The sequence below is a fragment of the Papilio polytes genome, unplaced genomic scaffold, assembly GCF_000836215.1.
Source record: "Papilio polytes unplaced genomic scaffold, Ppol_1.0 DF823288.1, whole genome shotgun sequence".
Lineage (NCBI taxonomy): Eukaryota > Metazoa > Arthropoda > Insecta > Lepidoptera > Papilionidae > Papilio > Papilio polytes.
This window is the reverse complement of record NW_013525916.1, coordinates 2,410,902-2,435,239: the sequence shown is the minus strand read 5'-3', so window position 1 is coordinate 2,435,239 and position 24,338 is coordinate 2,410,902. Positions and strand designations below refer to the sequence as shown.

Genomic DNA, 24,338 nt, shown 5'->3' with positions numbered 1-24,338 from the left:
GGAACCATGCTGCTGTACTCACTTTCTATTCGTAAACCACGCCCATACACCCTCCCTACTTTATACTGTCACGCCCATTGGTACCCCCATACTTAGAGTGACATAATGGATATATTTTATTAGTAATAATCTATATTTGACGGTAATAACGCTGCTGTACTAACGTTTTACTCGTAGTAACACCCATACACCCCGCCTACCTGCATATTTGGGGGTAATCATGCTGCAATAATCATTTTCTACTTAAAACCACGCCCCTTTATCATGTTGTCACGCCCATATATCCTGCTTACTTGCATATTGGAGGATAACATTTTCAGTGATTATTTTCTATTCAAAACCACGCCCCCCTTATGCTGTCACGCCCATTAGTACACCCCGCATACTTAAAGTGACGAGGTGGATGTGTTATATTAGTGATAATCTATATTTGACAGTAATAACGCTGCTGTACTAACGTTGTACTCGTAGTAATGCCCATAGACTCTGCCTACTTGCATATTTGGGTGATGATTTTCTATTCAAAACCACGCCCCTTTATGCCGTTACGCCCATTGGTACACCCCACATACTTAAAGTGACAGGATGGATGTGTTATATCAGAAATAATCTACATTTGACTATAATTTTACTCGTAGGAACGCCCCTTTTATACTCTTATCACGCCCCTCTTATCCCCGCCTTCTTGCATATTTGAGGGTAATCACGCTTGTATAATCATTTTCTATTCAAAACCACGCCCCTTTATCCTGTTGTCACGCCCATACATCCTGCCTACTTCACCCAGTAACAGGATAGTTGGTTTTAATAGCAGCGATTTAAGTACAATTACGCTATTATGCTAAAATTCTACTCAAAACGCCATTTTATGCTGTTGCCACGCCCATTAGTATGAAAACCCCGCCCATTTACAGATATTGGTTTTGCAGATGATTATGTAGCAATGGGACAAGTAAAAATATAAAAATTATTCGATATTGAATCTATTATCTTTGATTAATCGAATGAATTATTGCGTTTTGCATAAATTATTGACTTTTCGGTTTATTTTTAACTTATATTTAAGACATCATGAATTTACCAATCATGTATACGAATTGAAATAGAATTTTAATATTGTACTAACACCAAATATTCCATAAAAGTACAAAATTACTAACATTTTAGTTAATGTTTTTAAACGGGGATCACTCATCGATGGTTCCTATGTAAATAAGATAAGACACAATATTGCGATTTGCATCATGTTTTATTTTCTTTTAATTAATTTGATAATTACTAAATTTGAAAGAAACATTAAAAAAAATTGGAAATTCAAGTTTTTTGTAATGCTAATCATATTAAAATTTAACTGAAATTTGATTTTCAAACTTACGTTAATTTACGTAGGAGCTATCATAGTTACCTATATTTTTATATATCGAAGTTACTAAATTATTTCTTAGTGACCATTTAATTTATTGTACTAATAAAAACTACAGTACAATTTTAGAGTACATTTAATTTAAATAAACGAAATAAAATGCATGTTTATGTAATTATTTTAATACCAGAAATGTGTATTTTTTTTTAACTAATAACACTTAATAAATCTTTACTATTTTATTAAATTTTTAACAATTGATCATTATTATAAAAAGTGGACTAAATAACTTGGTACAGCGAGAAATTTGGACTAGAGAAATATCTAGATGTATCTTTTTGTATATTAGACAAAACTAAAGAATCTCTTTTAATATTTTTGTATGACATTTCGTTTAAAATTGATATATAAACATTTTGGATGACCTTTTTGTAATTGTAATGAAAATTTTTCAAACATTCAATAGAATAATAATGAATAAGGTTGAATAAAGTGCCTTTTACTGAATATTTTTGTGAATGAATATTTTATATAAATGTTTATAAAAGTGATTCTTTTTCTTCGTGTTTAAGATATAAGGTCCGTCATTGAATCATAAACAATGTTTGTAATAAATTTTGTATGAATATACACGTGGTGTGTGATTATTTTGTACTTTTAAATTAAATCATTTTTCGTTTTATTTATAATTCTCGAATGTTTTTAGATCTTTTGTGTGTTTTTAAATTGTCATCATGTTACAAGGTACGGTCTCTTGTTACTTGAGATTGTTAATAAAATATAACAATATGTATACAATATTGTACACTACATGCATTAACAAGTTATAATGTTTTACAATAGTTCTTTGTATATTTAAATTATTTATCCTTTATTAAATCTTTACTAATAATGACTTAACCAAATGTAAGCAATAATTAATAATAATAAAATTAAAATATTAATTTGCGCATGTTGCTGACTGTACCTGATTTTACCCAAGTGTTTTATCACTTTGTGTGTTTGTATGGAGTGTGTATTGTAATGAAAATGTATAAAAATGAAATAAAAACTAATTTAAGAAATGTTGTTTTATTTTAAATAATTTTTGAAGACCTAACGTGACATATTAAAAAAATAATTTGGGATAAGGAATATTGAGACTAAATGAGCCATTTTAGACTCTATTGCATAGTGCCTTAAGGCTTCATTTGTAACTAATTAAAAAACTTAGTAACTTCCGTATGTGACCGATTCAACAGATGAGGATATTCCTAAACCATTTAGTTTTGAATGGATTTCGAAAACACAATGCACCTGTAATTTACCTTCCGGTTGTTAAATTCAAGGTAACAGTGAGGCTAGTTCCGTAAAGGTGATTTTATTTCCGCATATTACACGGTGACAATAGACCTCGACTATTAATTGTTCTACTGGACGATAGATGGCGTACTATATTTCTATTTACTAAACGGCGTGATTTTCACTCTTTTAGATTTTCTACTCGACAACAGATGGCGCTATCATGTCTTAATTTTCAAATAAAACTGATGATTTCTTTTACAGTAAAAAAATCTCTGAAAAATAAATCTCTATATTACGCTTTCATAGGATTCCATAATGTGTGTAACGTGTTTTATTTACATTTCTTATAATTTTTGACCGACTTTCTAAAAGAGGGAGGTACTCAATTCGTCTGTATGTTTTTTTTTTCTAAACAACATACAAAAGATGAGGGTTCTCAGCTCTCCTACACGTCTTTTCTGTACAAAAATAGAAACTTGATCAATATGATGCAAGTCCTTCTTAATTGGTCACAATCAAACTGTTGCAGCACAGAGTTTCTCTTGAAAGCTGAGCACTGAATGGGGGTCACGTGGCTAAGATAAAATATTGTGCAAATAACTTGTAAGTACATACTTACGTTCTTACAACACTCACAATAAATATTGTCCTAGGTAAAGATGTGCTTACAACTAACTAAGAATCTTTAAAAGACCTTAGTAGTTTATACTAAGGGAGTCCCTTAGTGTAAGCCTTTAGTATATCACAACTATGTTAAGTGGCCGTGTAAGTTACCATCATACTGAGTACGGCAGTAGATTCGATTAGTGTTTAAATAAGTTCCCGCCGCTCGTCTGTCCCCTTCTCATATAAAAAAAAATAATAATATAATCAGCTATAATTTAAACCGGATACCTTAATTAACATATTGGAATTATTTATCTCGATTGCATACTGTTCTAGTTGAAGTATAAATTATGTTGTAACTATCGGAAATCATAATATTGCAAGCGTTGGTCGGATGTGGTAGTCATTTCTTTCTCAAGTCATTTGCTCGCGTTATACCATTTGATAGTATCATATTATGTTGGTTGCAATAAGGAAGAGTGAAAGCATGAAAATGAAACTGTATTTGTTATTTAAAAAAAAATTAAGTATAACGAGTTAGTTAATTTAAGTGTTAAGAATGTGGATGGCTACAAAGGAAGAGGAAAACCAAAGAAAGTATGGATGGATTGTGTGAAAGAGGATATGCTTAAGAAAGGAGTGGAATCAGATATGACGGCGGATAGAGATGTATGGAAGAGCAGCACATACTGTGCCGACCTTCTGTAAGGGATAAGGGCAAGTGGATGATGAGTTAATTTAAATATTTCTGGTGATTTCCACCCGCTGTTTGTTGAATCATCGCTAATCTGTAAATGCTAAGCTACCATTAAATGTACTCACTAGAAAGAGTATTTACATTTATTTAACATTTTTTGATTCCATATTCAGCTACTCTCACCCCGCCCGCAGAAGACTATGAAGTTGCGCTCTAAATTATACAGTTTGACTGAAATTCGTAGATGTTCATAAATTTTTTGTAATTGAAATATTGGTTTCTGTACATTTTCTTTGGTTACCATCTTCCATTGAAGGTTTCCCTTGCTGATATAACAATTACGTGGTTTATTTAAGAAAAAGGAAACATTTTTGTTTCAATTTGGAATCGCAAGACGAGTGACTCAAGCTAAGACCCTTCGTTCTGTCGTGCGCTGACCCGTCCGACAGTCGTGTATCCTTTGTGTTAATATTCAAACTCCAGAATTAATTAGAAAGCTTACTTTAAATACAAATTAGTAATTGTTGCATTCGTTTATTGGTAAATCGAATAAAGCGTGTCCTATTCGATTATTCGTTTTCTAAATGTTCAAATACAATTATATCTCCTCTCGAGATATCGGCGGGTCGGCCGGCGTCAGTTGGCGCGCGATCGCTGTTGTGGACGATCGTGTGTTTCGTTTTGAGGTTATAAAACTTGTCCCGCGTAAATCACGCCCTATTTTCGAAAAAGTGGTGTTACAACTTTTTAGTGTCGTTGATAACTGTGTGCTGCTCAGTGGACGTGATAATTTGTCGATTTCAATTCATCAGCCGGCTCTAGGAAGCCGGATTCAAAGGACAAAAGGTAAACATGTCACTTCATTCGTTCAACGCGAGATGATTATTTTTTTCTCTCTTATTAATCAGAAAATGAATTACAAGAGCAAAGCTGTCGAATACTTTGTTTACATTTTCAAGGTTGAGTACAACTTTGTTATTTCATTTTATGTCTTCATTTTATATTAAATTTATTTACGATATTTTAAAATTATGAACAAACATTTTCTTTGTTAAAATGCACTTGTTGATAACTTAAGTCTTTTTGGATAAATAAATAAATTTACTAGAAAGGTTAAGAGACATTAAATCATCAACTCTATTTTTAATAGCAAACTAATTCCTTTTTTATAGTTATGGAAATCTTGATTATTTATAAATATTATCAGGATATTCTAAGTTTACTTATGTTTTTTTAATTAAATAAATCAAATTCTTTACAGTGTTGTTATATTCGTAACAAAAATCAAATGGAAAGATTCGAATTTAGGACTACCTGATCGGATGGATGTACGTTACACCATTGAGGGGGCTTTAGATTTTTTTTTAAATACGTTCGTAGAAGGGAATTGCAACAGATTGTTTTGTATATATTTTTAACTTTTATTTCTTTATAAAGGAACTTATTTTACTTACATTTTGACACGCAACAGATACCATAGATTATGTAACAAAAAAACACAATACTTAATAATTGAATGTTGCCATTTTTTAACAAAATATATTGTATTTTGTTAAAAATTTTAGACAGATATAAGTTTTTATCTATGGGGCATTAAATTGCAGTAAATACTGACAAGGAATTTTACCTTATTAGTACTTTTAGATAGCAATAAAAAGGTGATTTATTAATTTAATTATTATTTCAATATTTAAAGCTTGTTTGAAAGCATAACTGGTTTTTGCTTCTAATTTAAATGGGACCTTAATTTATGACTTTTGTTTATTAATGTTTTAAAGCTTTTATTAATTTTATGCGGTTTCTGTTTTTTAGTGTTTTAAACAATATATTTAATTGATACTATCGTTTTAAACTCAGAGCAACACTTCTCGTCAGGACTCAGGATCGCGCGCGAATACAATCCTTCTGATGACAGTGACAGCTGTCAGAGCTGTGACGTTTTTGCCGATAATCTAGTGTTGCGCCAATTCTACAGTTTTTAGTTTTAGGTAGATATCTTTTTAAAAGTAGATTTTTATTAAGAAAGGAATGTATTGTTTTTAATATAGTTTTAATACGATGTTGTTGCCTTTTGTTTTTTTACTTAATTAAGGGTTGTTTGTGTAAATGTATTGTTTATAGAAAGTGTTCTTTTACGCTTTAAGTAAATTTTAATCTATGCATTGGAATTCGCGCATGCAGTTTTTTCGTATATCTCGTTCTTGAAAACACAGATTGTAATGGAAAATATGTTCTTTTGTTACAATGTTTCAATTGTTAAAAGATATAACAAAGCAATTGTAAAAATAATTAAAATTCCTATACAGATAAGTGAAACAGGTGTTTTATTTATGCAATTGTTTCGTTTATGCAGATAACATAGTTTCTTGTCTTTATGTTCCCACTGAAGATATTCTTATCTCACTCTTTTGTTTTGAAAAAAACTGAGATAGCGATAGTTTTAGGAATGTTTCGCGGTGGAAGAATATGTTGAGACACAAAACAAGCTGTCAGAATCTAATTAGTACTAGCTGTTGCTCGCGACTATGCCTGCGTGAACATAAAAAATATAGCCTATGTTTTTAACAGATAAATTGCTTTTCTTACGTTAAAAGAATACTTAAAACCGGCCGAGTGGTTTTAAAGTATTTCAATACATACGTAAATACAAAAAATCACGATTTTCTATAATATTAGTATACAATAAAGTTTTATAGTTAAACAAACAAAAAAATAACTACTATTAATACTCTTTAGTTTCTTTTGGTCTCTATTTTTAATCTGTGCTTCACTTGGCCTTGATTAATGGACCACTTTCGCGCAATGTATCTTGAAATTTAATACGTGACTCATGATCTGCTTTAAAGATTCGGCCAAATATTGAAACGAATCTTGAATAATCCGTAGTACGCGCCGCTTACAATCTGATAGACGTGAACATTTGTAAGGAATTTAGAGTTTATTGATGTTGCTACTTATTTAAATTTCATTTCAGATTTCGGCCTTTTATTATAACCTTTTTTTCAGTCCTTGAGATAATTAAAAGTACCTTTAAACTTTGCTAGTATAAGTACAAAAATCGCCATCTAACAATAGATTATGTTTAACTATAGCTAACGCCATCTTTTGACTATTTAAAAAACACAAAAACGTAAATAAAACCTAGGGAATAAGCAAAAATGATTAATGCCTTTTACGTAGGAGCAAAATAGTAAATACAAATACTTTACACAACAAACATAACTAACTTAGGAATAAACTGAGTATAAGCAAAATTTGTACTAATATTAGCTTATACTCAGTTTACTCCTAAGTTAGTCAAAACTACGGTTTTTTTCACACTCAAATTTTGCTTATACTCAATTAAATTTAACTTTATTCCGCGTTTTGTATGGCTGTAAGTATATCTTTGCCTTTTTGTTAGCGACCTTAATCTTAGAAGCATTTGAAAGTGAAACGCACTAGTCGAATGTCGCTTGCTTTGTCCGTCTGCAATCACTTTGAATTATAACTTCGTGAGTAGGATAGGATATATGACGGTGAAGGAAAACATCGTGATGCAACCTGCACATATCGGCGAAGAAATTCAAAGATATGTGTGAAGTTAACCAACCCGCACTTGGCCAGCGCAGTTGACTATGGCCTAGTCACCCCTTATTAGGCTAGGCTCTGAGCCCCTCGGTGGGGACGTATAGTGAGCTGGTGATGATGACTAGGATATGCTGTAAATACGGTTTAGTTCAAATACCGTTATAACAACCTAAAGATTGTCAGTAGAGACTTGAAGAGAATTGAAAAGTTTGAAATAAATATAAATTTACATTGACTATGGCCTTATTAATGCACTAGAATCTAGCCTAGATCTTATATATTATTGTAATATATTATATTTAGTTTCATTAATTTGCAGTTTTATATCTGAAAGTACGCGTTAAAGCTAAAGGTGAAGGCTTACGGACTCACGTTTTAAGACTCGTTTCACAGAATGAATTGTTTGATGTTGTCTGCCACATTGTTTATTTATTTAATACTTTTTTAATGTAACCCTAAATTGCCATTGTCAGAACACCCGTAGGAACACATCGAAATTTTATTCATAAAAAGAATTAATTCAAAATGTATGTTTTTTTGTGTTTTCATAAACGACATTAATATCGCGAGAATACGACTAATTCAACTCGCGTCACAATAGAATGAATATAAAAGAGATAAGAAGACGACTTCTTCATCATCTCCCCAGCCTTATCCTACCCCCGTAGGGTTGGCACACCGGGTTTTCGTACTCCAAATAACTATCATCCGTCAGTCATCACACCCTTCCATCTCAAATCTCCTGTAAAAATGCCAAACTACAAACTCCCAAAAAACATACATTGTGAGTTAATTTTTTTATCAATAAAGGTGCGATATATTGTATCTATTTGTCAAACAGAATTAGAGCATGGATATGTTTCTATGCAGTAGAAGCCTACATGTAAGTTAAATTAATGTTTGATGTGTTCCGAGGCGTTGCATACCCAGTGGCATGTAACTCGACTCTAAACGTTCTCGGAGTGCGTTCCGCGGTTCGATTCCGCGCACCGTTACGTACAATTAGAGACACGCGCCGGTTCTGTGCGCATGTTTTATGCACATTTTATGTGGTAGAGTAAACTTTTTAAATTTAAGTAAAGTTCATAATTTATAGCGTAACATGAGCTTAAAATAACTTAATACTGCACTAAGGGATCATTTGCGAATCCTCTTTTACTCTTGAGACCTTGAGTTATTAAACGTCTTTGAGTATTGTAGTTAGAATTAAAAGAATTTTTAGAATTAATAGGATTTTTATTTCAAAAACAACTAAGGCATTTATAACAATCCTAAACTGTCTTACTAATATTACAAATGCGAAAGTTTACATGTATGGATATTTGAGTTTGTAGCCTAAACTGCTGAAACGATTTCAATGAAATTTGGTACAGATGTAGACGATAGTTTGGAAGAACACATAGGCTACTCACTTTTTTATTTTAATCGCACGCGGACGGAGTCGCGGACGAAAGCTAGTTTTTATATTTATTAACACAAAAGTATCAATTTTTCAAACGTTTAATTATTTAATAGAAGTTAAACGGATGACATTATAACTGGATAGAATAACAGAATTATAATTTGTAGGCATCTAGCATTTAGCGCCGTGCATCTAGGTATACTGGAACAAATCTAGACTGTACCGTAACGCCTTGATGACTGACATGATGGGGATTATTAAGATTTATCAAAGATCTAGACATGCTTTTAAGTCTTTTTGTATGATAATTATAAATAGGAACTCCATATAGAAAATAGTACTGAAAAAAAGTCATATAGTTCTTTCCGTAATTTTTATATGAATGACAATGTTTACTCCGTTAAATTACGAGCGTGAATATGTATACATTTTATTTGATTAACAACACAGTGTTAACTGTAAACATTTCTGTCTGATGTTGCAATATTTAAACACACAACTTTACACTTGTGTGCAAATAAATTGGCTCAATAAAGTCATGTTTAATATTTCGACGCGAACTGCAAGAATATTTTAAATTATTACAACTATATATTGCAAAAATATTTGGTTATTAGTAAGTTTTTACTGCCTAAAATATATTTAAAAACAATTGTAAACTCTATGCTCTTTGGAAAAACGCAGATAACTTGAACAAGAATGTTAAAATACTGGTCTATGGATGATTCAATCGACTTTTTTTTATTACATCAGGCAAATAAATTAGTTCTATATTTTTCCGCAATATCGGCGGTTTCCAATTTTAAAATTCCTCGTCATTCTATAACACCGAATAGTGTATCATAGACAATTCTTTCACCATCTCGCACGTAAACAGGTCGAACTGGCCGGCTCGAATTCCGATAAACGTCAAACTTGATTTAAAAAAAACTGGCTGTTATTTCACCGAAAAAACATGGCGGATTATGTTATTCATTCGGCACGCACAATTTGATTTGTTACGATGCTTGTTTATATCTCTTATAACATGTACATTACTGGTTATAGATGTAATAGTTTGTAGTAAATCAACCGTGTATGAACAGCTCCTTAAATTAATTTATTTAAATAAAAAATAATTTAATTAATTTATTTAGTGTTAGGCTTAAAAAAAATTTTTCGCAAAAATTGAGAACAAAGTTCTTCTAAGTTCGAGTTTATTACCTGTCTGAGTTATTTTGCTTATTATTTACAACACGATTTGTAATTAATTGCAACACGTGTTTATATCGTTTACTTATAAGGCATGAATATATTACACTTTCAATTGTTATTCCGTATTGTATGTGTTGTGTAACTTTGCGCGGGAAAACCATAGTGTACGACGCAGATCGAACTCGCACCATTATGTTTTTGTTTTGCTTTTTTATTATCAGAAATAACTATTTTGTGGCCAGTAATATGAAATAAAAAGCATGTAAACATTAATTTATTTAATTGTTTTTTTTTATTTTGGTATGATTAGCTTATGAGAACCTTAAGGGCCTGTACCACCAAAATGTAAACTGTCTAATAACAATCCAACGTGTAAAATATGTGATAGAAATATCGGATTTTGTTACCTTATCTGACAGTGACGTCATTTTTAAGCTATATGAGCCTATCAGTCAGTGGTGGGACAGGCCCTTAGTTACATACTGATCGACGTTACGCTTTGTAATGTTACGGAATGTAACCGTGTAAGTGGTTTACATGCATGGAACTTCGCATGTAACGCGTTACATCACGTAACATAAGACTGATCTTAAAAAAATGAGAAAAAATACGTAAACTACTTTAACACATAGTAAAGTTGTTAATTACTATTATTAATTACTTGTAAGAAGTAAATTCGCGTGGAAAAACACGAGCGATTGTTTCAGTTGTTACAAAACATAAAAAATGAACGTTTAAACAACAATGAGAGTATTATGAATGAGTTAATTGCTGCAAATGCACGTTATAGGTTATGCGAACTGTCACCTTTTTCAGATTTAACATTTATATTTGTAATCGTTTTAAAAAGGAATCTGAAGGTCATTGACCCTGGATGTTCAGAATATTTTTTTTTCGATTTGAGAGCTATGACCTTAGAATGTAGCGCATATTATAGGATACAAGTTGGCTAATAAATCATTTTTGCAGCTAGACTCATTCTGTTATTCTTAACTCGTGGCGCGCCTATTTTTCGTGCGCACCTTTTCGATTAGCAAAATTCTCTCGAAGTTGTACCAGAAGCCTTCTATTTCGAATCGGAAATAGAAAACTTTTCATTTTCATAAATTAATATTAATTCCCGATTAAAGAAGGCGATTGAATGTCTTAAGTTAAATAATCGATTGCGCAATCGATTATCTGTGTCGATTAGAATCGGAATCGGAACTGGGTATCGAGATCTGTCGATTACGGATGCGTGTGTGATCCGAGTGTGTTGGTTCACGGTCTTTTATAGAAATATTGCGTGACAGTAATGCCATAAAATTATGATTTCTTCCGCAAAAATGGAGCATGTAATATAATAGATTGATTGCTAAAATAGATAATAAATCACTGATATTTCATTGACATTTGAAATTTTGCTTTAAAATAATTTCACGTTATTTCTAATTCATCGCAATGCAATCATAAAAATGTTTTGAGTTTGCAACTGCATTTTTAAATATTTTTTCTCTCTGACTTATTATCTTCCCTTTCCCTCTAGTAACGGAAACTAGCAATGTGACGCGTCCTTCTTTTCTTCTTCTGTTTTTTTTTTTAAATTATTGTATTAGATTTTCTTTAAAGGAGGAAAACAATTTTTAAGGAGTTTCATTTAATATTTTAATCCTCTAAAATAGTTATTTGTTTTGTTTTTTGTCGAAAAAAATAGTTCTATTCGGTAAGTCACATTGTCTATAACTGGATTGCAGAATAACCTTGAAACTTAGTCTCTAAGACACAAAAAACTTAAGCAATAGAGGTTATAATAATAAAAACTGTTTTATCATACAAAAGCTTGTAGAAAAACCAATCAAAAGAAACGATTCTAAGAGCCTCTGACTGTCACGGTTTTAGTTCGATAATGTTAAATACAATATTTATAATCTGAAACTCAAATTACGACTGTTTATTGAAATCGATTTTGCAATCGAATAGAAACATCGATTATAGTCTGTGGAATAATGTTTTTTTCTAGAAGTTTCGTTGAGTGCTGGGATCCTGGTACTAAAATAGATTGGTGCCATCTCGGACGGTACGGCAATTGTCCATTGTGCCAGATTGACCTCAAGCATTGTGCCTCTGATAGCGGATCGTTATACAATCATATACCTATTTTATCATATGTACGTGACTATAAGTATTAATAGGGTGATCAGAGACAAAAACAATAGTTAACAAGACACGGTTCTTAGGTTTAAAAAATTAAAAAGTAAAGATCTAATAAATCGCGCAGACGAGTTTAAGAACTTCAATTACAAAGAAACCGACTTTTTAAAACAACTAAGCAATAGTCTAAATTGTTTTTTATTTGCCTAAATATTTGTAATTAAAAATTGCCAGAATGAATAAGCGCAAGAGACATCATATGATAGTCTGTGGTCTGTTTCGGGTGTTTAATTTTCATTGTTTCTTATTAGGAGCGTTGAATTTTTATTGTGTGATGTTGAGGACAGTTTGTCGCATTACGTAATATCTTATTCTGGACCTCGGTCGATTGAACAATGTAAATGAAAGTCAGGGTCGACTGGCGACGACATCTCGTTTATGATGAAGGGCATACAGGGAACGGTAAATTATAACTAAGTTAATAACTGGAATGTAAAAATGAATGCAAGAATACTGGTAATAAGTAAAGGACACCTTCATAGAAATAGTTCCTGTTTCCTAAGATCATTTAAAAACAAAATGATTAGTGAAGTTCATCTAGTGTTAAGTTTTCTATCGATATTTATTACATTTTTCAACCAATTAAAAATACCAAGACAAAATAAACTAACAGGTGATAAACTATGAATCCGCAGAAAACAAATAAAAAAATGCTTTTAAGGTACTGTTGCCTTCACGGCGAACGAACTCTTGTTACCTTTTTTGTAGACAAGTAGTGTTGTGCAAGTTTCTATGTCGGTCTGCTATTTAAAAAAAATTAGCGACGATTCGTACAAAGATGTGCCAAGACAAATAAAACAAGACTTTTTAGTAGTTTTGTAGTTTACTGGTTAAAACTTTGAACAAGAAAATTACTAATATTACAATAGTTGTAATGCTCCTCACTGTGAAAGACTACTCTCTAAATGATAATTAGAATAGTAACATGAAATATTAAAGACCTAAAAACTGACAACCATTTATCAGGTCTATCACTAGCTCTATTTTGCGCATTCGTGTGAATTCTAAACGCTCGGATGGTTATCTTCGACAAAACATCGATAATCGTCTCCACTGACCCGATTTAATGCACAACACTAACTCTGTAGACTTATGCAATGCGTTTGTCATTGATTTTTTGCATGTTCTTAGACGTTTGTGTTATAATTAATAGACCTTACACAATAAACTAGTCGGTTTAAACGGTTATTCGAGTTTATAACGTAACTGAAAATAGCTGTTTTTAGGATCATGTTCTCGTCTACATTAAGTAAGGAATGTAATCCAAGCATGTTTTCATTTTAAAAACTGTATATTAGGCAGCCTAGATGCTATCTATTCTTGTTGTAGGAAATCGTGAGTCATTCTGCACATATCTACGAAATTATTAAGAAACTAGATGTTCTCGTGCGGCTTCATCCACATGTAAAGTTCTCTTGCCCACATGAAGGTTTTTCCAATCTATTACCCCCTAAGTTTAATAGCGTGAAAGTATATAGCCTAAACCGTGTCATAAATGTAGGGCTTTTTATTAAAGAAATATTTTCACAAATATGCTGTGATTTCTGACATCCTACGCCACGAAGTAGCGTGTGTTTGCGCTCTTATAATACCGAAGTACAGATAAAGTATAGGAATATAGATTCAAAAATGTCTCAAGTCTATCTACAATGCACGAGCGTCGTTGTCTAAAATTATTACCTTTTATTCAAAGAGAGCTCGAACCTAGAAGTTTTACTAAACATTTTACTGGTATAATTTTAAGCGCTTTTATATCTTTAAGCTATGAAACTAGTTGAGAAGTTTCCGCACTTAGAAAGGCTGGGGTAAGCGTGAACCATGTTATCAAAAGCACGAGCCGTGATAACGTACGATTAATGTTATACCGTACTACCTTATTATCTTAACAGCACTATTTCCTTTAGATTCTAAGATCAACAGATTACCAGTGGGACATCGACTTGGTAGGTTCTTGGAAAATCTAGATTAGTTAATATATTAATATAATCTTACTTCTTACTAATAATATAAATGCGAAAGTTTAGATGGATGGATGGATGTTAGAGTTTGTAGCCTAATCTGCTGTACGGATCTCGATGAAATTTGGCATAGATGTAGAGCATAGTCTGGAATAACATATAGGCTACTTGCTTTTGTTTTATTTTTAATTCTACGCGGACGGAGTCGCGGGCAAACTCTAGTTTAATATAAGTATGCATTATCAGGTTATAAACGTGAATGCAGAACAGTTAAAAATGATAACAATTACTTAATTTTACATCTCTTTGTTAGTTTTTCGTAACATATTGTTTAAAATTTTGTAAAGTATTCTGTAATATATTACTTGTATTATTTATTTGTTACAAATGGCCATGAAGATGGAGATGGTTTAAGCAAGAGCTTGTTATATTTTGTCAGACGGAAATTGCATTTTGATGTTACATCGTAATATTTCTTACAAATATTGTAATGATCCGAGTTTTCAAAGCAGAGTAGCAATCAAAAGTGTTGTAAGTTGTATGTCTAATCTATGATATTACTAGTTTGTGCCCGCAACTCCGTCTGTGTGGAATTAAAACAAAAAAGTAGTAGAAAGCCTGTGTTATTCCATACTATGTTGTTCATCTAAATCCATTCAGCCGTTTAGGCTACAAACTCTAACAAACATCCATGCATCTAAACTTTCGCATTTATAATATCAGTATGATTGTTTTCGTGCTGAGTTAAGCATTGTAATTGAAGAAGGTAATATCGTTTCCGTATAAATGTTGGATTTACTTACATTTGAAGCACGTGGGCGTGGACCGGTTCGAGTCCCGGCGACACTCGCTGACCCAATGAACCAGAAAGCAGGCTTGATTCATCTCGTACGCTTTGTTAAGAATAAAATTAACCGTTACTATTGATTTTAACTATATTTACTCATTTACAGTTCTATGAACTGTTTTTTACACTGGTATCAGAAGCGATCTTTCTTTTGTTTCTTTGGTGGTCTAAGATTGGCTTATATTTCTATTTCCTTCTATCCTGTCCAGTAAATGTATATCCATGCAATCCAGCATCTTGTAATGCAATTACTATCATTGAGAACATAATACAATTTAAATCTTTTTTACATCTGTGATTCTTTTGTTTGTGTGAAAATGTCACTGGCTTTTAAATGTTGGGCTGATTTTGATGATACTTGGTGTTTCTGACTTGTTTCGGATTGATTCGTGATGGAGTTTGGTAGGTGAGGCTGCCATTTTCTTTCATTTGTTTTTTTAACGAATAAACGAATGTTTTTTTTATAAACTGGCAAGAAAATGCTTATGCAAATTCAGTTAAATTTGCTAGATATATGTTTAATCTAGGTTACGTGTTGCAAAATGTTTACGATGTTGCAAATGTGTATTGTCAGATGCTTATGTATTTATTTTTAACGCATAATTTATTTGTTATTGAAAAATTTATATCAGTATAAAGTTACTGACTTGTAAATACCTTGTTTATATATTAACTGTTACTTTTAGCACTGTTAGTGATACAAGACAGGGGTGTAAAACATTTTTCTTGCTTTAATGCGTTTCGCTATTAAAAAAGTTGCACAAAAACATAGTCATCTCTCTCACTCTAGTTATAAAACTGAGATAACAATATGTTTTGTGGCGTTCGCATACTTGTCAACACTTTTGTTTACATTCTGTAAAGAGACATCGCAGTGAAAACTCAGACAATTTGCTATAAAAGTGACTTTTTATAACTTTCTCGCGTGACTGTCGGACAATTGAGAATATACATTGTGTGTATAGGCTTAGCTTACATGTATCCGGTTATCCCGCATTTTAACATGTTGGTTGCGAGCCAATAAGTAATATTTATTTAAGAGGGATGTAACTGTTTTTATTTTACACACATTCTATTCTCTTTATGCCAATTTGTTAGCTGCTATACTTCACAGTTTCTGCTATGGTTATCTTGTAAACGCATGTTGTAAATCTTATAAATCGTAGATAGTGAAACCTCGTTAATGTAATACGGAAACAAACTAATCGTGGGAATCAATTTAATAAGCACTGTCAAAAAATGGCGCCATTTCGCTAAAATGCCGCCATTTCCGATCCGCCATCTTGAAGTGGCACAGATTATACAAGTTGCAGACCGTCCGTTGCACGGAACTAATCTGTTACAGTTCATTCACTTTTACTTTCCTCAGTTACATCGATCACGGGGTCAACGTTCATAACTCATGGGATTTAAATACAAAGTCCGCTTCTGAACTAAATTCAAACACTAATTACTCTATGCTCTATTTCATGCAATCTATTTCTGTTTTATTTTCATCCAAATCCATTCAGTCGTTTTAGAGTTATGAGGTAACTAAAATCCATACAAACATTTAGATTAATATAAGTAAGGTAAGGCGTGGAATTTAAGATTTTGGAGCCAGATTAACGCTATTTAAAAATAAAGAAAAAAGTTTGAATATCAATAAATTGAGGTCAAAATAAACGAGATACCTAAGTTGGCGACGAGTTACCGTGACAGTCCACTTGTCTGCCCTTGCGTCGAATATAGAACTCCGTTGTTGGTTACACCTGACCATGGATCCGGACTTAAATTGCTTATTGGAAATTAGACTTAATTTCTATGAAATAAGACTGAGAATTGGAGTCTATTCTCAAATCACAGTTCACTAACGTATTTAATAAAATTTGTTTTGTTCGAACAGACTGTTGACTTCAAAATTTTCATCACAGAATGCGAACATATATTTAAAACAAAACAAACTTGCATATTTAAAGTTGTTCATTCATTGCGACCCGGTGTATCCACAACTATATTAGGTCTGCGGGCCGTAATTTGAGCACCACTGGCCACAACTGACCTCGATAATATCTCAAAACAAAATGCTATTGTTGTTTTTATGCTATGTATTGTTGCAATACTCGTAATAACCGTTAAATGTTTTTCAGTTACTTCATATTAGTTTTGTTCATATTCAATCTAAAGCTAGACTGAGGCTATGAAGTAGCTAAGCTAGGCTGAGATTCACCTAGGCTAATTTTTGTTTCGGCATGGAATAATTCTTGTCTAGCGCTGACTTGGGCGCGCACACACCTTTAATTAAACTATCACAGAACTGTTTAGTTTCGCTTTGATTCTTCTAAACTTATATGGAGTTATTTTTATTTGTGCAACGAAACAGTTGAATTGGTTAAAAACAATCGACAATCGCGTAACAGTTGTGCGATAGTTTACTCAAAGGTGTGCACTCGCTCTAAAGATCTAAGTATATGTTATTATATACTCTGTATATATGTAATCTAATGCGTGTAAACGGCGTTACATTATCTATAACATGCCATTTCATGTATGTAACAGACGGCAGGACACGCTTGCATCGCGTAATTAACTTAAATGTTGGTATTTATGCTGTTAAATTATAAGTTACGTTTATGTTACTGTCTCTGATGTATAGAGTCAATAGAAGTTAAGGTTACGGATGGCCGTCTAAGCTGTTGTGGATTCGAATGTGTACATTAGAAGAAGTTTGAAAATAGCGCCAGTGGTGGAGAAATTGAGAAGCAAAAGGTTAGCGTGGTATGCACATGCTATGCGACGAGATAGGGACATATACCAGAAAATGTTAAGCTTGAATGTGGATGGCTACATAGGTAGAGGAAGACCGAAGAAAGTATGGATGGATTGTGTGAAAGAGGATATACTTAAGAGAGGAGTGGATTCAGATATGACGGCTGATAGAGATGTATGGAAGAGCAGCACATACTGTGTCGACCCTCCGTAAGGGATAAGGGCAAATGGATGATGATGAATTACTATCGTAAACCGTATAGCACAAACTTCAAGCTTATTTGGAATGGGTAACTATTAACATGATTAATAAAATTATATTATTAGAAATGCGCATGTTTGGATGAATATTTACAAAGTACCAGAACAGCACAACAGTTGGAGCACTATCTGGAATAATATAGGCCATTGAAAACTTATTAATTATTCGAGGACGAAGTCGCAGGTAAAAGCTAGTAATTTGCAATACGAAAGGTATAGAGTTATTCTATTGCAATAGGGCAAAGGGTGACGATGCACTCGCAATACGCAATGAATTGGTTCCGATTTGACCTGTGCCGCTGCGCCGGTCGTGTGGCAACCTTTGTAAATAATTTATTTTGTGTTTCGTAATAGGTTCCAAGATCGATAGACTTACATTGGTACCTAATATTACCAAAAAAGGATACCGACAAAGATACCGACAGCCATATATAGCGTAGAAATAACAAAAAAAAAATAAAAAAGGTGATATAATTATGCCGCACCACCACCATTATATTATGCGCAAAACCAGCGAAGCAGAATTTATATTCCGAATCGAATAATCCTTTAATCGATGTACCGTGATTTCGATGAGCATCGATTAAAGGATGAATCGATTTTCATCGACATATCGAGAGCGGGAAAGCGATAACATAAATATGCAGTGGATTTCTCCCGCTGCACGCCACTCCGGCTGTCGACGCCCCACGCCATACCACGTTGCCCCACGCCGCTGCAATTCGCTCCACACTGTACCACGTTGTCCCACGCCACAGCACTTCTCCCCACGCTGTACAATGTTGCCCCTCGCTGCGCCACTCCGGCTTACTTTGCCCCACACACAACTACGCCGTCCAGCGCCACCAGCCGTAGCAATTCTTCTATCAATTTTTTTTTACTGCAAGTATTCGCTTATGGATGTGCATTCGAGATAATTTTCGTAGAATTTTTGGAAGAGAAAAGTCATTTGTGTGTGTGTCTTAAAATTTCATGCATATTGTCTGATGCTTATGATTAGGGTTGCCAACTCCCTAAAAAATTTAACCGAACAGTTTGACTGTTCAATCAGAACTGAGCGTATGTAGCGGGCTTTATAAACTAGGAGATAATTTACCTACGACCTATAACTTTAAGAATGTGTAAAAATTATAAAATCTCCAGAATGTTCTATGAATCAGCTATATTCCAGAATATTCGATGATGTTAGGACTGTGTCATATTATCATTGAGAACAATAAACTCGAACTAAACCATTGAAAAATAACTCTTTTGTTTTTGGTTTTAAATAATCGATATTTACTAAATATTTGAAAAGAGTCGTCAACAATCAATGTCAAAATAAGTATCGATTTACGTTTCGAATAACATCAAATGAATTTTAACCTTACCTCAATCAAAATAGAGTCTATAATATCTAAGGATGTGTACGTCCATGGTGTGCGCTGTGTGGTAAGGTGTACAGTCGGATTCCGCCGCAGTGAAGCGCGTATCGGTCACAGTTAACTGAAGCCTACTAATTTCGTTACAGCCACTGAGAAAACACAAGAATTATTGTTTTTACATGTTTATGAACAATTTTCTTTATCAGTAATGTAGTGGTGTGTTTAGTATCGACAAAAATCGATGTATAATTTTTACATAAAACTGTTACTACGAGTTAAGTAGCTACCAAGGACGATTATTCTGATACCAAGGCTCTGGCGATATATCTATCCCCGTTTTTGCCATGTAATTTGCAAACCTGTGACGCCCCTTTCGATCTACCGCCCTGGGCGTTCGCTCCATGCTCTACCCTACCACCGGTACTGCCCGTTAATAGTTAGAGTACTTTAAAAGTTCATTATTTGAACAGTTCGAATGTTTTGTTAAAACTAAGAGTATATCGGTTCAGACTTGGCCAATATAGCAAGACAGTAGCGTAACCTAACCATGGATATGGTCTCACTAGGGCCGGTTAGTTCACATTATGTCATTTAAATGCCAGTCCAATTTCCAACTGTACTGGCTAAGTGTGAACCGGGCATAATAGATTGTAATCCAATTCATCAACGGAATTTTTTTTTAATAATAATTAAGGTGGCAAACGAGCAAGCGGCCACCTGAATCCGCCAAAGTGACGAAGCGACCGCTGCCCATAGACATCTGCAGTTGCAGATGCGTCGCCTACCCTTACCCGACGGAGGAGGAGACGCACATAAAGAGGATATTTCGTCAAATCCACGTCCCCTTCCCATCCTCTCATAAGAAAAGGGTGGTAAAGAGAAAGGGACTTAAATTAGGCCTCCGGCACACTTATCAGACGAAACACGGAATTGATTCCATTTCACGCCTGTCTTCTGTGTGGTCGTGGTATTACACCGGGCGTGCCGGCCTATTCGTGCTAAGATGTTAAAGCGGGTACTACCACTGATAATATAATGTGTATGGAGGCATATGTTTTAATCTACACCACTATTAAGCGCACGTGAACCATGGATGGGTTTTCATGAACAATTATGTCGCTATAGTAATTAGTTTACGGATTTCTATGTCACTCACCCTAAACATTGTAAACTAATCGAGTAAGCAAATAAGAGTTCTATGAAAACTATATAGAGTTTACAATTGATTGAATATGTATGTTGTTATTTGAACTATCGATATTAGGAAAATATAGTTGATACATTTTTTATTTTTATTATTCAGTTTATTGCCCTGTTATTAATTGCACGCGACGTTCAATACATTGTTTGAATAACTTTATAAATAATTTTTTTATCCGATATCCATCTATATTGATATTTTAAAGAGGAAAGATTTGTATTTTGTATGTATTGTAATAACTCAAAAACTACTGGACCAATTTAAATAAAAATTTCACTGCTAAAAAGGTAATTTTTCTGTGAGTAACATAGGATATGTTTTTTAATCTCATGCGGGCGAAGTCGCGAGCAACAACAAGTATTGTATAAATTTACTTTTTAACTAATGATTTTTACAAAATTCTAAGGCGTTAGAACATCGATTATCGTATTGAGCGAAACTACATTTTCTTAATTAATTAAAACACTTTGTTTTTTTTTTTTTTTAATGTTGATTTTTTTGTTACAGATGTGTTAAATGGATTACAATAATCTAGGTAAGTGATAATCTAAGTTATACAAAACAAGTTTTTCGTATTTTAGTTAAACACAAACTTTATTACCCCAAAAATATACTAAGACATTGTTTCGACATTTTAACTCTGACCGCCCCTGATTATGGACGTCAACGTGGTCATCTATACTTTTATAATAAAACATAAACACACACTTCTTTGTTGCCTAAGATGTCAGCTATTACAGCATATTTTTGAATATTGTTTTAAATAAAAAGCCTTACAATTACGTCACGCTTTAGGCTATATATTTTCACGCCACTAAACTTAGGGAGTAAATATTTTAGATAAAAACCCTAATGTGGGAAAGAGACCATAAGTTGCTGCCAACATCAAGGAAGCAAGGTTTGTAATGTCATGTCAATTTGATATTTGCAATTGATAATTTGACAGATGTAAACAATAAAATTAAATTTTTATAATTTCATGCGGATGAAGTCGCATGGGAACAGCTAGTTCATCATAAATATATAATTCTACATAACTAAAATATAATATATATAATATAGCATAAATAATGCTCTAGTTATGGTATAAAATAGTTGAAGTATGTTAAAATGCATTTAAAACACTGTCTAATTTTTATGGTAAGGCCCAATATGTTGTGTAAATTGTAATTGCAAAAGGGACATTTAAATGAGAATAGTATAACGTAATCGTAACCAGTTCACTTGATAAATAATGCATGTCAAATAACCTATTTGGTCATTGCTTGCAATTGCATTTCATAAGCATTACAAATAATCGAATGAGAACGTATTCTTAATCAAATGAGTGCTGTTTTTTATTTATTTGCAAGTAATTAATTCAACACGTTCAACGCTATTTATATGTACGAGAGTAAATTGGTGATACGGCAGTTAGCGTGTTAAAAAACAATGGCCTCGAAGTCTCCGGGTTACTATAGTACACATTTTCATGGGTGTCGTCAGGGTGCTATACCTACAGAACTGAAAAATGTAAAATGGAATTATTCTGGCCACGGATTTGACGTCGATGTCTTATCATCAATCATTCTAATATTATGAATGCGAGAGTTTAGATGGATGGATGTTTGTTAGAGTCTGTAGCCTAAACAACTGAACTGATTTCGATGATATATTGTATGGATGTAGACCTTAGTCTGGAAGAACACGTAGTTAAAGTTACTCACTTTTGTATTTTTTATTTCCACGCGGACGGAGTCGCGGGCAAAAGCTAGTGTGGATATAAAACAAGACACAGGCAATTTTCGACGTTCGTAAAGCTCAAATATCAAGGATCGTTATTCAATTTTTTCCAGTGTTTAAGACTACGGTAATTAAATGTTGAAACTAAGGGTCTCCGTACACTATTTCCAAACTGCTTAGCGTGCCACTATGGACTGTTTGAATCTGTCCGTGTATGCCGGTCCTAACCACATCCGAAACGTGTAGACGTGTGCCAACAATACGGTATTGTTCAGCGTCTGTTGTCGCGGTCCAGTGCACGTCTTTACGCTTTCTCGTGCACCATTCCTCGTTGTCACGATATACTGCCTACCGCACGATCATTAACCAATCCTAAACAAACTAAGAAGACAGTCAAATGACAACGCCAAACTCAGTGTTAAAGGCAGTTATTTAAGAAACCGCACGCATAGTGAGGAGGTTCCTGTCTCTGCAGCCTTGACCACTGGTTGCTTGAGTTATCGGATTCCGCAGCCGGTGGTTTTCTATTTTTTATATAATATGTTTCATTTTATTTTATTTTTAACAAATCATGTAAAATACATTACATATAAAAATAAGAAATAAAGATATATGGAAATAATACTTCTATTTCAAGCTAAGCTAAGCTTGGAATGATTAGCCATAGTTTGGTTGTTTTTTCTAAATTTACCAATGTTACGTAAATAGGAAATCTATCGAATTTCCGTTTTTGTACAGATAATCCGTAGTATTGAAACGCAACTAAATAATTAAATTATCCACGGGAGGTAGGAAGGGCCGGTGGAGTTTGGATCACTGAGTTATAAATCGTGTTTTTAGAACCGTTTCTAATTTCATTGAATTGCATTACATTTTTTATCTGTGATTTGTTAGAATTTCTATTCTCTTAATAAAATTCTACATATTATAAATGAAAATTTACTGAATTTAAAAGAACTGTCTCAGTCAACACCATTATTATTTTAGGGATCATAGAGTATTAACCGATGTATTTGAAGCCGTAAATAAGCTAGTGGTCTTAGGTAAATCGTTCCTTAGAAAGTCTTACTTAGTAAGTAAAACCACTATAAGGAGTCTTACTTAGTAAGTAAAACAACTATAAAGAGTCTTACTAAGTAAGTAAAACCACTCCTTATAGTGGTTAGACCTTGTAGTAAGTAAGACTTTTTAGGCAACGATTTACCTAAGACCCCTAGCTTATTTACGGTTTCAAATACATTGGTTAATACTCTATGATCCCTAAAGCACTAAGGTTTACTCTATGACGAAATCAAAGACAAACGTAGAAGGGAAAGTACAAACGGAGCAACAGCTCTCAGTAATAAGGAAGTGAGCACTTGTACTGCAATACTCACGAACTAAAGCACAATGGGTCAGGATGTCTATGCCTAGCTATAAATGCTATTATTTTATTACCAATCACATTTTATATTGTCTATGGTTATAAGAGTGGCGCTAGTGTCGCTTGTGTTTGTTTAGTTGAGTAATTTGGTTTGTTTTCTTGATGTGTGTTTACCAAAGGATTTTTTTTCTTCTGAAAGTCTATGCTAGAAGGATTTTGGTTCAAAATGCTATCTGATATACATTAAATATCTGCGATACATTTGGCTGTTATATTACGTGCTTTACTAATTGTCTGGCGTGCGTGTGCTCTTGCATTTTAGATAATTTTGCATGTGAAAGTAAAATAAGAATTCCGCTAAACTCATGACAATAGATAATGATGATGAATGTTTAATTATCACATAAGAGTTTGAACTCTTTAATATTTAGGTTTTCACTGTATTTTTCTTACCTTGTATTTATGTTAAGCCCCTATTAAATAATGTGCTAGTTACGATCAGTAATATGTCTTATTTCGCAAGCTTTTTTGGTATAGATACCCACAAATCTTAACGACAACAGCTCTA

At 33.1% G+C, this 24,338-nt stretch overlaps 1 protein-coding gene across 1 annotated transcript in view; it reads left to right on the top strand.

Moving 5' to 3' along the window:
* Nucleotides 1–4,570: 4,570 nt before the first annotated feature.
* LOC106105003 (mucin-5AC-like) overlaps nt 4,571–24,338 on the top strand; it is a 37,295-nt gene continuing 17,527 nt past the window's right edge. Inside the window, exons 1-2 of the mRNA XM_013285201.1 lie at nt 4,571–4,796; nt 21,193–21,220. The gene's annotated coding sequence lies outside the window, so the exon portion shown is untranslated. The remainder of the gene's footprint in view (nt 4,797–21,192; nt 21,221–24,338) is intronic.